At 36.1% G+C, this 14,803-nt stretch overlaps 1 protein-coding gene across 3 annotated transcripts in view; it reads left to right on the top strand.

Annotated features, from left to right (window-relative positions):
- The window catches only part of Kif18a (kinesin family member 18A), a 71,032-nt gene that overhangs the window by 43,610 nt on the left and 12,619 nt on the right, over nt 1-14,803 (top strand). The window lies entirely within an intron of this gene.

Raw genomic sequence — 14,803 nt, 5'->3', positions numbered from 1 at the left:
CATTTAATTCTCATTCTTATTTAAATTTAACTTCAACTTAAAACCAAAGCTTATAATAAATAATATTATATTCTATAATCTAACCTTAAGATCAATACTATAGAATTTAGTATTTTTCTTTTGACATATTAGTTTTCTCTCATTTTTCTAACAAATTGTGCCTAAGATATTTTCATTACAAAACTAGCCTAAAATCTTGGTTTAAAATGACACTTTTTAGCAATGTAGAATTGCTAAAACAAGCAGAATGCCCGGTCGTTGAGATAACCGATATTACCAATTTGGTCATCTTTATATGCTCTTTCTCATTTGCACATTCTGCCTTCCCTTGAGCTCTCTGGGTTTGTTACTCAAATATGTTTTTATTGGGTACGCCTAGCTGTTTGTTAGGTTCTACATGAATGCTAGCACATTACATTTTTGTCTGTAAATTTTCTTGGTTCCTGAGTTTTCTGTAAACATTTTAAATATACCTACATCAGAAATTTACCTCATTTAAACCTTTGAGAGCTTACAAAATAAATTTGCAGTGATTTAATCAGTATTCTATTGAATAGTGCATTAGAGATTATGCCTATGTGTGTTACTCAGAATTTGCATTGTTCTAACCAGATACCTGAGAAAAGTTTTAGTTTGATCAGAGATTTTGCAAAAGATTGAGTCCATGGTCACGTGGGCATACCATGCTTTGAGCAGGAGCACATTGTGAAGGAGTTGGCAGGCAGGGAGCAGAGAATAGGGGGAGGGTTGAGGGCCAGGTATAACCTTGTAATTTATGCCCTCACCTCTTCCTGTGATGTCCAACCTCCAAAAGTTTCTAAAACCTCCCAAAACAGCACCTACTGCTGGTTTAACACATGTGCTTATGTGAGACATTTTATATACAAACCATAGCTGTGTGTATTTGCATCTGTGCTTTCCTAGAAACTGATTTACTATATTAGAAAACAAAAATAATTCTTTTCAGTATAAGTGCTTTGAAAATTTTGAGTCCCCACCCAAAAGTATAAGTTTCTTATGTAGATACCTAAAACCCCAGATGCCGCAAAACTGAAACTGAGAACCAATGTGACAATCAGAAGTTTTGGATTTTGGCTCAATTTGTATCTTTAGGTTACATACATCTATACAAATAGCTCAAATTAAAATGTGTGTGTGTGTGTGTGTGTGTCTTTTTAATTATTGGCTCTGGTGTTTAGGATAAAGGATACAATATCTGTACCTGGTACTTATTAACTAAAGTTCATGTTTAATCTTTCTGTAAACCAGAACAGTGACACGTGCCTTTAGAATTTGTTACTATTTGGATTGCTGATAGCATTACTGCATCATTTATTATATATCTTTGGGTGTTTGTTGAGTTGGCCAAGTTTTTTTTTATTATTTGGGGTTTTAAGGGGAATTTGTTTATTTCCTTTTTTTTTTAATATAAAGAACTCAATTATCTTTTTTCTTTAATTTATTCTTATTTTATATACATTGGTGTTTTACTTGCATGTGTGTCTGAGGGAAGGTGTTGGATCCCCTGGAACTGGAGTTACAGACAGTGTGAGCTGCCATGTGGTTGCTGGGAATTGAACCCTGGTCTTCTGGAATAGCAGCCATCTCTCCAGCCCCAGGAATTTGTTTCTTATAAAAAGTCTTGACTATATAATTCATACTGGCCTGCAACTTGAAGCCAAAGCTAGCCTCAAACTTGAAATCCTCCTGCCTCTGTATCCTGAGTGTTGGTTTATACCACTGCACACAGTGCTTTATCAAATCTTTGGTCGTTCTGTATTTTTACATGGATGTAGTCCATTGTGGAGAATTGTCTAGTGACCTGGCATCCTGAAGCTTTGTTACCTCTCACTCTCAAGTGCTCCCAGTGTGCTGAGCTTTTTTGTCACTTCCTCTGGAAATGCTAAAATGTCTCTTTTGGTAACCAACTTGATACACCTTGGAAGAGGAACCCATTACTGAGAAACAGCCTCTATCAGATTGACCTATGGATATGCCAATGCTTTCTTATTGATGGAGGAGGGCCCAGCCCACGGTAGGTTGTTTGAGAAATCTGACTGAACAGAAGTAGTGAGCAAGCCAATAAGCAGTGTCCATCTATGAGTTCTGCTTCAGGTCTTGTATCCAGGTTCCTATCTTTAGCTCTTGTCCTGACTTTGATAGATAGTGGACTTTATATACTGTAGGCTAAAGTAAGCCCTTTCTCCCTAAGTTGCTTTGGTCAGTAATTATCACGGGAACAGAAACCAGATTTCAACAACTAGCAAATAGCCTTAAAGGAAAGTTAGCTTTAATTTTAGACATGACCATCCTAAGCTTCCAGTTTCTTGTTTTACATGTAGCTCTCAACAGTTTTGTTAACAATTCAGTGCTTTCAAACTGATGTTTTCACTTTGTACAGATTTTTAGTTGTCTTCAGAAGCAAGATTTGTTTGGATTAGCTATACCTATTTTATTAGCAGAAGTTGAAAAACATTTACATGCAATGTATGGATCATATTCTTTTTCTACCTGCAGTTTCTCCCAGGTCCTCTCTACCTCACTACCCATGCAGCTCATGTTCTGTCTTTCTGAATGCACTCAGTCTTGCCTGATCTCAGGAGCTAAGCAGAACCAGGCCTTTTTAGTATTTGGGTGGGGGCCCTCTACTTTTTTTTTTTTTTTTTTTCGGGACAGGGTTATATTAAGGTGACAGGAGTTAGAGATATTATTTGAAAATCTCTCCCCATTTCATTCTCCCTTCTTCCCACTCTCGAATATGTAAATGTAGATTTATTATCATTTTTCTTTTAATGAAGCATTATTATCATTAGAGTTTACCTAGGTGAGATATTTGGAAAGCAACATTTAAAAGTATATTTTCATCTCCTGCACTTGCCTCTTTCTTTATAATGAATTCAAGATGTTGGAAAGGAAGCAGGATTTTAACACAAAGACTGAGAACTACCAACTACCTGCTATTAAAGGTTATTATTATTCCTTATTTTAAACCCCATTTTTCAGTTAGAGTGTACTTGGACAGACTATATTTGTCAGCAGTGAAATAAAACTTTTATTTTTTTTCTGTGAATTACCTACTAATCATTTCAGTAAAATGTTTATTAACAGGCACCTAAGTATGAGGATATTTGTTTATTCATCAATACTACTGAATTACTGGATATAAAGTAATTAGGAAATATTTATATACTTAGGAATATGCATGTAGACATACACACAGAGACACAATAACAATTAAAAATATGGAGGACATGAATTTGAAAAGAACAGGGGCAGTACAGGGGAACATTTGGAAATAGGAAAAGAAAGGCAGAGATGTAATTGTCTCAAAAATATATTCTAAAAGGAAAACGTACATCACAGTGCAAAATAAGCTCCTTCCTCATTGAACTGACCCACTGATAAGGAAAGAGAATGTACTTCAATTAAACGGAGTTTAGAAGTAGATTGCAGATAATATGCTATTTTTACAAACATAATAAGGGTAGCTTTCACTGATAAACTTTAAGGATCTTACAGATACAGCCAGAGTATCTAGACTGTTTTTCAAGTAAGGGGAATAAGCCGTGCTAAATCATAACTTGGAAATTTGTCTGAGTTGTTCCAAGAAAGGCAAGCATGAAACACAACTCTTGAGAAAGGAAGGTAAATGCTAGAATCAGATTAAAGAGAAGGCAGGTCACACAGGGTTATTATTAAGAGTTACTCTTTTATTCTGCATGACATGGGGATGTACAGCAGGATCTGAGTGTAAATGGTGGGCTTGGCTGTGTGTTGTGAGTTGGGTAGCTACAATGTTGAGAATATGTTATGATAAGGAAGGGCTGGAGGATTAGGAGACTATTATACTATCAAGTAAAGATGAAATTACCTCAATTACTGAAACAATAGTATGGCTCATAAGATTTTTAAACTTGACATCGGAAAGAATGTGTTCATGTTAAAGGGGTTAGAAAAGACATCACCTGGAATGGGTTTTCAGAGACATTAGTTTATATATATATATGTAGGAATTTAGTATGGGGTTAGTTAAATTTGACTTAAGGTGTATCCAAAATGGAGATGTCCTTGTAGGCAGTTATGAATATGAAATTCATGAGAGAGTTATGATTAACTCTAGCTTTGATGATTGATAACATTTACATAGTATTTAAAGCTGTTGGACTGGATAAAAAAAAAACTATGGGATATTAGCTCTTTCATATATTTTATCCCTTGCCTTTAACTTTGAGGTGTTGTGGTATTCTTTTGGGTGCTAAAATTTTACTTAATTTTTTTCCTCGATGCTCTTGTAATCATTTCCCATCCATAAATTGTGTAGATGTTTGTAGGTACCTTTGTTTTACATATATTAAGTGTAGGCACATGTGATTTTATTATTGAAATCTCTACTCCTCAGAGCGGGTAACTGTTTTTCTTTTTTTATTTTTATGTGCACTTTTGTCTGAGGGTATCATCCCCTGAAACTAGAGTTGTAGACATTTGTGAACTGCCCATATGCTGGGAATTAAACTCAGATCCTCTGAAAGAGCAGCCCTTGCTCTTAGCCACTGAGCCAGCTATCTCTCCAGCCCTGGTAGCTGTTTTTCTATTGTTTTGTTGTAGAGTTTATTTATAGTAATTCTAGTTCCTCTTCCTTATTCATTGTTTTGAAATGGATTTTGTTGTAACACCTAGAAGCTGAATGTTAAGCTAATTATTTTTTAATTCTAAGGAAATAAACTCTGCTTCAAAATTCATAGCTTAGTCTTCATTCTTTTTTTACTACCAGATTTTCTCTGTTTGCCCATATCCTCAGCAGCTTGAGCATTTTCTTCATTATTCTCCATTTTTTATTAAAGATATCCTTTGGGCTTGTTTATTTGTTTGTTTGTTTGTTGAGACAGGGCATCACTGACTGTAAGCTTTGACTGGCCTTATTCAGAGGCCCACTTGGCTGTTCCTCCTGAGTGCTGGGATTTAGGTGCATGCGCTACCACGCATGACTATCTGTAGATATTTTATATTTTTATTATGCAGCTACTCTTAACATTTTTGCTCTGTATTAATAAACATTATTTCTTATTCAGGAAAAAATAATTTCTTTCATTGTTAAAATGTCAGTACTTTGCCAATATCAGTGCTTTAAACTTTAGGGTTAGATATGCAACTTTAAATCTTTAAGTTTGTATGTCTATAGAGTAAAGTGTACACCTATCTTGGGTCTTAAAACAGAAAGCTCACTCGCAGAGAACTGAGCGTATGACAGGCAAGGTTTATTTATGGAATTGATAAAATTTTGACATTAAATGAAAAGTCAAGACTTCCTCATTACCCATCTGGAAACTCACAGTTTGTATTATTTCTGTCTCTAACCTTTCTTTCTGGTTTGTTTTCTTTTTTCCTCTGTCCGTGCTTTGATCTTAAAGCACAATAAAAGGAAAAACACTAGTAGAAACCAGTCTCCCACAGTACAGATGCTCTTAGTGAATGCAGCCTTCCTCTGTCAGCTCAGATCTCTCCTACAAGAGTTTACCTACAAGGAAATATGTAAAAAAAAAAAAAAAAAAAAAAAATACAAAGTCTTTATAAGCTTCAAATGACAAATGGATGGAAGCAGAAATATTTATCATTAAATCTTCCAAATTTTTCCTACTTTTAGTCATTACCAATAAGCAGAAGTTATATTCGGGGCCCTAAATACATTGCATTTGCCTCTTGATCTCCAAGTGCATTATGACAGTCTTTACTTATTCACATATAGCCATAAATATGTCTTTAAAGATCCTTTGCCTTTTTTTAAACATCTTAAATATGTACAGATGCGGTGAGAATAAAACCGAGTAGAAATCATGTTTTCTACTATTTTACACAGAGGGAAATATCAAAGGGTTTTGGTTGACTTAACTCTTAACTGCTGTATTTTCTTAAACCACTGTAATAATTTTTAAGTACCTGTAAAATTATATTGTTTGTAAGTTTTGTTTATAATTGATATTTCCTTTATAGAAGTTAATAATAGATAGCCACAATGGTATTGCTTCTTTGATAGTACCTTAACTTTTATTTGTGTGAGTGTTTTGTTTTGACTTTCAGTACTGTTTTAACCCAGGGCCCTGAATATACTAGGTAATTATGTTACCACTTACAAACCTCCACAGGTCCCCTTGTTTCTTTGTTTTCTGGCTTTTGGGAAGGGTCGGTGTTAATTGTCCATCTGTTGTTGGAACATTTTTGAGATAGGATGTCCCAGTAAGTTGCCCAAACTGCCATTAAAATCACAGGGTAGCCCAGGGAAGCCCTCAGATTTCTGTGTTAGCTCCCATTTGGCTAATTAAGTGTGTACCACTGTGCATGGGTACATACATATCTCTTAAAATGTTTAATTTATTTATCTGTATGACTGGCTTCCATGAATTTTTTGAGTCGTAGATCTGAGGAAAAGAATCGAGATATATGATTAGTACAATAATTGTATTAATTATTTGTACCAGAAGTGTTCATAGAAATGCATATATTACTCTTTGATTTCCCTCTAGAACTTTGCCCTCTAGTTTTGTTTTTTTTTTTGTTGTTTGTTTTTTGTTTTTTTGTTTCTGTTTTTGTTTTGGTTCCCAGAATACCTTCTCTTACATGCATTAGCAGAGGTGCTAGCAAAGGAAGAATCCTTGCCATTGTTTTGTACCAAATATCAATTAGAGCTAATCCCATTCATCAATGTCTCCCTGTCACATACAGCCAGCTTTTTAGCCTGTGACTCATGTTTGCTAACTACTGCATTCTGCTTTATACTAACGTACAGCTCTATACTAAATCTCTTAGCGTTTGTAACCGTATGCTTATGATAAATCACTTCCTCTGGGTAAGATCACTCAGAACATATAATTTGGCACATCGAACAATGACCACAGAAGGCCTGCCCAATTTTTAAGAGAAGGATTTTAAACTCATTAGTGACAAATGATCGTGTCTCCTTATTTAAAGGAACCACCTGTGAAATATTTCAGTAAGCTGAAAAATAAAATTTATTGCCCCTCTGCATAAGGAGCCATTTGAACTGACAGTATTTGTGTATTAAGTATTTATTTAATAAAGAGAAGGTAAAAAGAATGTTCTTTGTTTCTTGATGCAATTTATTTTAGAACATTCTGAGAAACTTTGATGCAAGGAATGAGTAATTGAGGTGATGTATAAACCGGTTCTCATTTTTCTAATCTCTCCTGTAAGTCTAATCCACATCTACCACCAAACTCCCAGTAAAGTGCAGAGATCCTACGGTGCCGTCAAAGGCTTTCCTGAGCCATGCCTCTGCAGTTTCCAAGATTTTTTTTTCAGTCCCAGATGCTGCTCCCATTTTCTCCATCCCACACCCTGACCTATTGAGTCTTTCTCTGCAGTAAAACTCTAATGAAAACTGTGCTCCTTTTATGAAACTCCTTTTGCGAAAGTTCTTAGTGTTAGTATAGCTGTAGCTTGCCTTCTTGTCCCCAGCAAATTGTAAGAGTTGGAAACTATGTCAGTAGTTCATTTGTAAGTTTTTTTCCTTCATTGTATTAACCTTTGGATTAAGACAGCGGGTTTGTTTGGCGGTTTTGTTACTGATAAATACTTGGATCCACCTGCCTCTGTCTCCCGAGTGCTAGGATTAAAGGCGTGCGCCACCACCGCCCAGCTGAACCACATGAATTTAAGTCACTTATTTTGTGGTATTAAAGATTGAACACAGACCCCTGTGCATGCAACAAGCACTCAGATGCTAAACTACACCCCAGCTGCTAACTTTCTACTGATTGCTACGTGTTATAGTCAACTAATAATATACTAAAAAATACTGGGTTTGTTTTTACCTCATTCTTCTGGTAAATAAACCACTAAATTTATGTACATATGTGTTACAAGTTTTCTAATCATCTCTTAGACTGTATCCCTAAAAAAAATAATAGGTAGGTCAGGTAGTGTGTATGTTTTTAAAACACTGAATAGTCATCAAATTATTCTGTCTAGTAAAATTGTATAGTGTATCTTCCTAAATGAATAAATGAAAGAGAAAATTGTTATGTACTGTTTTTCTAATGTAATTAGTTTTGAATTGATTGCCTAATTATTGGATTTACCTAATTGTGTTATCTTTTCTCTTGTTTTTCTCTGATTGTTACAAAGTATACATACCTGTGCATATCTTGAAAGAGATACATATTATGCATACACGAGTCCTAAACATGGCTAAATATGTTATGTATTATATTTTTTCTATTGTTTATTCATATTTAAGTAGGCCTTATAGATTTGGGGAAGTTTGTAGTGCTGGGAACCCAGAACTTCATAAATGGAGATTTTTTTATTTATTTATTTATTTATTAAAGATTTCTGTCTCTTCCCCACCACCGCCTCCCCTTTCCCTCCCCCTCCGCCAATCAAGTCCCCCTCCCTCGTCAGCCCAAAGAGCAATCAGGGTTCCCTGCCCTGTGGGAAGTCCAAGGAACACCCACCTCCATCCAGGTCTAGTAAGGTGAGCATCCAAACTGCCTAGGCTCCCACAAAACCAATAGGTGCAGTAGGATCAAAAACCCATTGCCATTGTTCTTGGGGTCTCAGTAGTCCTCCTTGTCCACTATGTTCAGCGAGACCGGTTTTAACCCAGGCTTTTTCAGACCCAGGCCAGCTGGCCTTGGTGAGTTCCCGATAGAACATCCCCATTGTCTCAGTGTGTGGGTGCACCCCTCGCGGTCCTGAGTTCCTTGTTCGTGCTCTCTCTCCTTCTGCTCCTGATTTGGACCTTGAGATTTCAGTCCGGTGCTCCATTGTGGGTCTCTGTCTCTGTCTCCTTTCATAGCCTGATGAAGGTTAATGTTCAGGAGGAAGCCTGTATGTTTTTCTTTGGGTTCTCCTTAGTTAGCTTCTCTAAGAACCCGAATTATAGGCTCAATGTCCTTTATTTATGGCTAGAAACCAAATATGAGTGAGTACATCTGATGTTCCTCTTTTTGGGTCTGGCTTACCTCACTCAGGATGGTGTTTTCTATTTCCATTCATTTGCCTGCAAACTTCAAGAAGTCCTCGTTAATACCTATACTCCTTAATGTATTTCACAATATAGAAACAGAAAAGTCATTGCCAAATTCCTTCTATGAAGCTACAGTTACCCTGATACCAAAACCACACAAAGACCCAACCAAGAAAGAGAATTACAGGCCTATCTCACTCATGAATATCGACGCAAAAATTCTCAATAAAATACTAGCAAACCAAATTCAAGAACACATTAGAAAAATTATCCATTATGATCAAGTAGGCTTAATCCCAGAGATGCAGGGCTGGTTCAACATACGCATATCTATCAATGTAATCCACCATATAAATAAACTGAAAGAAAAAACCATATGATCATTTCATTAGATGCTGAAAAAGCATTCGACAAAATTCAACACCCCTTTATGATAAAGGTATTGGAGAGACTAGGGATACAAGGGTCATACCTAAATATAATAAAAGCTATTTACAACAAACCGACAGCTAACATTAAATTAAACGGAGGAAAAACTCAAAGCCATCCCACTAAAATCAGGAACAAGACAAGGATGTCCACTCTCTTCATACCTCTTCAATATAGTGCTTGAAGTTCTAGCAATAGAACTTAGGGGGATCAAGGGGATTCGTATTGGAAAGGAAGAAGTTAAGCTTTCGTTATTTGCAGATGATATGATAGTGTACATAAGCGACCCCAAAAACTCCACCAAAGAACTCCTACAGCTGATAAACACCTTTAGTAATGTGGCAGGATACAAGATCAACTCCAATAAATCAGTTGCCTTCCTATACAATAAATGCAAATTTTTAAAGCAGCCCAATTTTAAGTTATAAAGATAGCCATTGATAATACACTTACTTTCTTTCCTAATAATAGTCAAGAAATGCTGTTCCTATATACTACCATATAAGTAGTGTGGTATTTTTTGTTCATAGCTTTGTGGTCTGTGGAGGTAATTTGACTTATGTAAGTTATTATATTAATCCTGTTGTCATTATTTCATGCTCCTATACTTATTTCCTCAAGCTTTCCCCTGGTAAATCCCAGATAATCTAGAAATATTATTGACATTGTGAGTTGGAGTCTGTCAGGTGTCTTACTACTGAGCAGCAAAGTATTAAATAAGAAAGTTTTGATGAACACTGAGATTGTCTAACACTAAATTCTCATTCTGAAATTATAACCAATGTGATTTTTCTGGTGGTCTGCAATTAATCAGACTACCCCTCTAGTTAGAAGATTCAGTGAAAAATAGAGAGTACTAAACCATATTATTCCCATGACTAAGGAATGTGAACGCTGATAAAAGTCCTAAATCATGGAAATAATTACTTTATTACTTTAGTTTTTATTGTTGTTGCTTTTGTTTGGGTTGGGGCTTGTGGTGGACAGGAAGACTGTTCCTAAGTTTAGTAGTTAGGACTGTTTTGGTGGAGTAGCTAAGTGGGGTAGTTTTGGGTTTTTGGAGGTGGAGGTCTCAAGAATCTAAAGGTAACTTCTATACCCAAGGGCAACCTTGAACTTGTGACCTTCAAGACTTTCAGGTATTTTGCTAGGAGAAAACATCTCTGTATGTGAATTTAAGTTTCTTTTCTTCTATAGTAAGGATTAAATAAAACTACACATTTGGTTTAAAATTATTAAGATAGACTTCTCGTTAATGTATTAAGCAATAGTTCTTATAAAATTACTAAGATAATCACTTAATACATTTCACTTTGAGGAGAGGCTGGTAAGGGGGCTCACAGCCAAGATTGCATACTATCCTTACTGATGACCTGAACTTGTTTGTCAGCACCAATGTCAGAAGTCTCACAGCCTCCAGTAACTTCAGCTCCAGTGAATCCAATCCCTCTCTGGCCGCTGTGGGCACTTGCATACACAGGCACATACCCACACAGAGACACATAAATAAAAGATAAAATAAACCATAGCAATTTTGTTTACATTTTTTAAAAGCTACTCAAGGAAAATAGGCAAAGCAATGTTTTATTTCTGTTTGTTTACTAAAATATATGTCGTATAGCTTATAACCTTTGGTATTTATCCATTGTTTCTAAACAATATGCTTGCATGCTATTCTTGATTCATCTATATTTAAGTATTATAATTTCTACTTATAAGGGATGGAAATTTAACTCACTTATACTACCACCTTTTGTCCTAGATCTAACTGATTGTTTTAGCAGTATCAGGTTGAAAAGTGAATATACAAAGCATCATATGTAATTACTAAAATGTATAACTTAATTGAAGAAATAAAAGGAAAATATTAATAAAAGATTTAAAACTTTTCAAAGCAGTAATATACTAATGTTTATTTAAACTACTTGTAGGAAGATTAAAAAGTTTATTCTACATTCTGAAAGTATTTCAGCTGAGATAGACTTTCGAGAGAATTGAAAATTTTGAAAAATACAAATGGTAAAGCAGGTTTATGATCGGTAGATGTGAATAATGTCATGAGATATACAGCTAATCTGTATGTGTTTAGGTATTTCTTTTGTGCCATATTCAATGATTTTCATCAAGATATCCTTAATGTATTTTTTCATCAGACTCCTATAGTTCATTTTTCAAAGCAAAATTTGCCAACATGTTACTTTGTTATACCTACATTATTTCTTCATAGTCTTTTAAAAACAAATCTCAGAAAATGGAGAGAAAGGGAGAATAGCAGATAAGTACTTTACTTTTTCATTCACTAGTCATTAAATATTACTCATAACCTAAAAATTTTAAGATTTTACTTGAATTTTAATTATGGGTATATGTACATGTCTGTGTGTGGATGTGTGCAAAACAGAGTATCAAGACCCATAGCTGTAGTCACAGGTGGTTGTGAGCCACCTGAAGTGGGTGCTGGAAACTGAACTTGATCCCTTTTGATGAGTGCCTAAATTGCATAGTGCTGCACAAATACACAGATGTCAAGTACTTATGGTGCAATTCATGCAATATTTTACATTCTGGACTATTATGAAAATATGCATATGTATATTAGTTCTTTGAGAGTTCTTTACAATGTGTTTTTGATCATGTTCACTCCCCCTAAAACCAAATTCTTCCAGATCTACTCCAACCCCACCCACCCAACTTTGAGTCTCCCCTCTTTTTAACCCATTACGACCAGTATGTATTGCCCATATTATCTTCAGCTTTTGGTCTTCCAATGTAGTGTGGTCAACTTAACAAATAGCTATAGGAGTAGAGTAGAGTAGAGTAGAGTAGAGTAGAGTAGAGTAGAGTAGAGTAGAGTAGAGTATTGGTATTGGTATTAGTAGTATTAGTTTTAGTAACTTTCCCTATCCTAGCAGCTAACAATTGCCAAGAGTTTGACAGCTGGTGTGGTGGTGGGGGTGAGTTGTACTTAACTCCTCTTCCATGCTGGGTATTACTCTGGCTTGGACGTACACAGATTTTTGTGCCTGTTGTCAGAACTGTTCTAATGTGCACCCTGCCATGTCTAGAAGACAGTGTCTCCTTGTAGTTACCCATGGCCTCTTGCTCTTGCACTATTTCCCCCCCACACACACACACACACACACTTCTACAGTGATTCCTGAGCCTCAGGAAAGTGGATGCTGGGTATATATATCCCCCCTAAAACTGAGCATTCTACCATTTCTTATTGTCTGCATCTTGGCCAATTGTAGGTCTCTGTGTTAATCATACTACTACAAATAAGAGTTGAAAGATATGTTTATCTTTGGTATTACAATGTCATTAGCAGTTGATTTAATACTGTGTGCTTTTAGCAGAATAACAGTCTCCCCCAGGACACTGACCTGTCTTGTCAGAAGTTCTTGGCCAATAATGGTTCCAGGTATGGGTTTCATCCCAGAGTGGGCCTTCAGTCCAATCAGAAAGTAGTTGATTACTCCCATGACATCTGTTCCACTATTATACTAGTGGACATTATCTTGCCAGGCCAGTCATTTTTGTAGCTCATGGAATTCATAGCTATATATTATTGATGATTGCTTTTCTACCTAAATAGCATTCATAGTACCCTCCAATATTATGTACACTGCTAGTCCTTAGATGAAGCTTCCAAATCATTACCAGATTGATGTTGCCATATTCTTTGACTCAAGTATGTGGTGTCTTCAACAATAGGGTCTTCTGTGAAGATCTGGAGGGCAACCAAAAGCAATGCCAGTGGCCTATAATGTTTGGGGATTTGGGGATCTGTAGGACCATACCAGCCAACTAACAGAAGTTAACCCATTCTTGGCACTACATTTTGATTTTTTTTTAGTCGCTGGTGTGTTATATGAGCATTGTTGCCCTTTTACAGCATAAGTCATTTTAACTCTTTATGAATGTGCATGTTCTTTTGGAAACTTTAGCAGTAGTAAGTTTCCATATATCTTTTTCAAAGGGTCTTTAATGTTATCCTCTGCATACTCTATATGCCTCCTCCACCTTACAGTCTGCTCCCCAACTGCCTTCCTCTTTCCATATATTCTTTTAACTCTACACCAGTACATACTACACCTATCCTTCCTAACTTGTGTTTCCTCGTGTTATGTCTTAGCAATCAATGGGTATTCCAAATAAAACATGCACAACTTTCCCGGCACTACTTCAATGTTTATGCCTAGAATTGATTTTTTAAAGGTGGTTTCAATGCATTAAGTATCTTCAGAAATCTTAAAAGGGTGGCAGTTTCAAACAAACAAAAAAAAACTAGTAAATATGCAGGAACCCACAACTATCAGTGTGTAGGTCTTTTTCATTTTTATACTTCATTTAGAACTCTTCATCTTCTCGTTCATTGGGTATTTAAGTTTGGATCCTTGGACTGTGATAAGAATAATCGAGAAATTGCCTCAATCCGTGGTGTTAACTATCCATGTTGGTCACAAGTCTACAGCTTGTTCAGAGAATAAAACTACATGCCTTTGAACCAGGATAACAAGCAAAAAGTCATTAGATAATGCAGATGACAAAATAAAAGAATCAAACATGAAGAATCTCAGTGTCTCACTTCTATACAGACTTAAAATTTTATTTTTCCTGTTTCATCTGTACCATGATATGCAAACAAAGTCTTGTCCCCCTAGTTATTTAGGCTTAAAAGAGGTGGAGTTGTTTTGTCTTCTGTTTTGTTTTTGACAATATTATTTCCCCTCCTTCCCTTCCTACCACCCTCCTACCTTCACCCTCTCCCCATCCCCTACCCACTCCTCAGAGAGAGTGAGGCCTCCCATGGGGAGTCAACAAAGTCTATCACATCACTTGGCAAGACCAAGTCCCTCCCCCCTTGTATCTAGGCTGAGTAGCATATACCTCCATGGGCAATGGGCTCCAAAGGACTAAATCATGCACTAGGGATAAATACTGGTTCCACTGCTAATGTTCCCACAAACTGTCCATGCCACATTTAGAAGGCCTAATTCGGTCTTATGCTGGTTCCTCAGCTGTCAGTGTGGGGTCATTGAGCTCCCACTAGCTCGAGTCAGCTGTTTCTGTGGGTATCTCCATCATGGTCTTGGTCCCTTTGAAGAGCTGGTCTCTTAACAGCTGTCTTCTTTTTACTCTATCTCAGACATCATTCCTACAAGGTGTGTGTGCATGTGTGTGTTTTAGAAGTTGCCATGCATATTACATAAAGCGGTCATTTTCCTAGTGATGGCATCATACACTGACACATTGTACCTGCCATATTTCCTTTTGCTATCGATACCTTTCTGAGATTTTCTGTTTGTGGAGGTTTGTTATATACCTGATTTGTATTTGGTGACCTTTTTCTTTGTTTTGTCAAAATTAAAAGTAAGATGCTTACAAAAT

This window comes from Alexandromys fortis, unplaced genomic scaffold, assembly GCF_014885135.2.
Source record: "Alexandromys fortis isolate MF-2015 unplaced genomic scaffold, M_Fortis_MF-2015_v1.1 scaffold_12, whole genome shotgun sequence".
NCBI lineage: Eukaryota > Metazoa > Chordata > Mammalia > Rodentia > Cricetidae > Alexandromys > Alexandromys fortis.
Note: the sequence above shows the minus strand (reverse complement) of the source record. Positions and strands in the feature narration are given on the sequence as shown.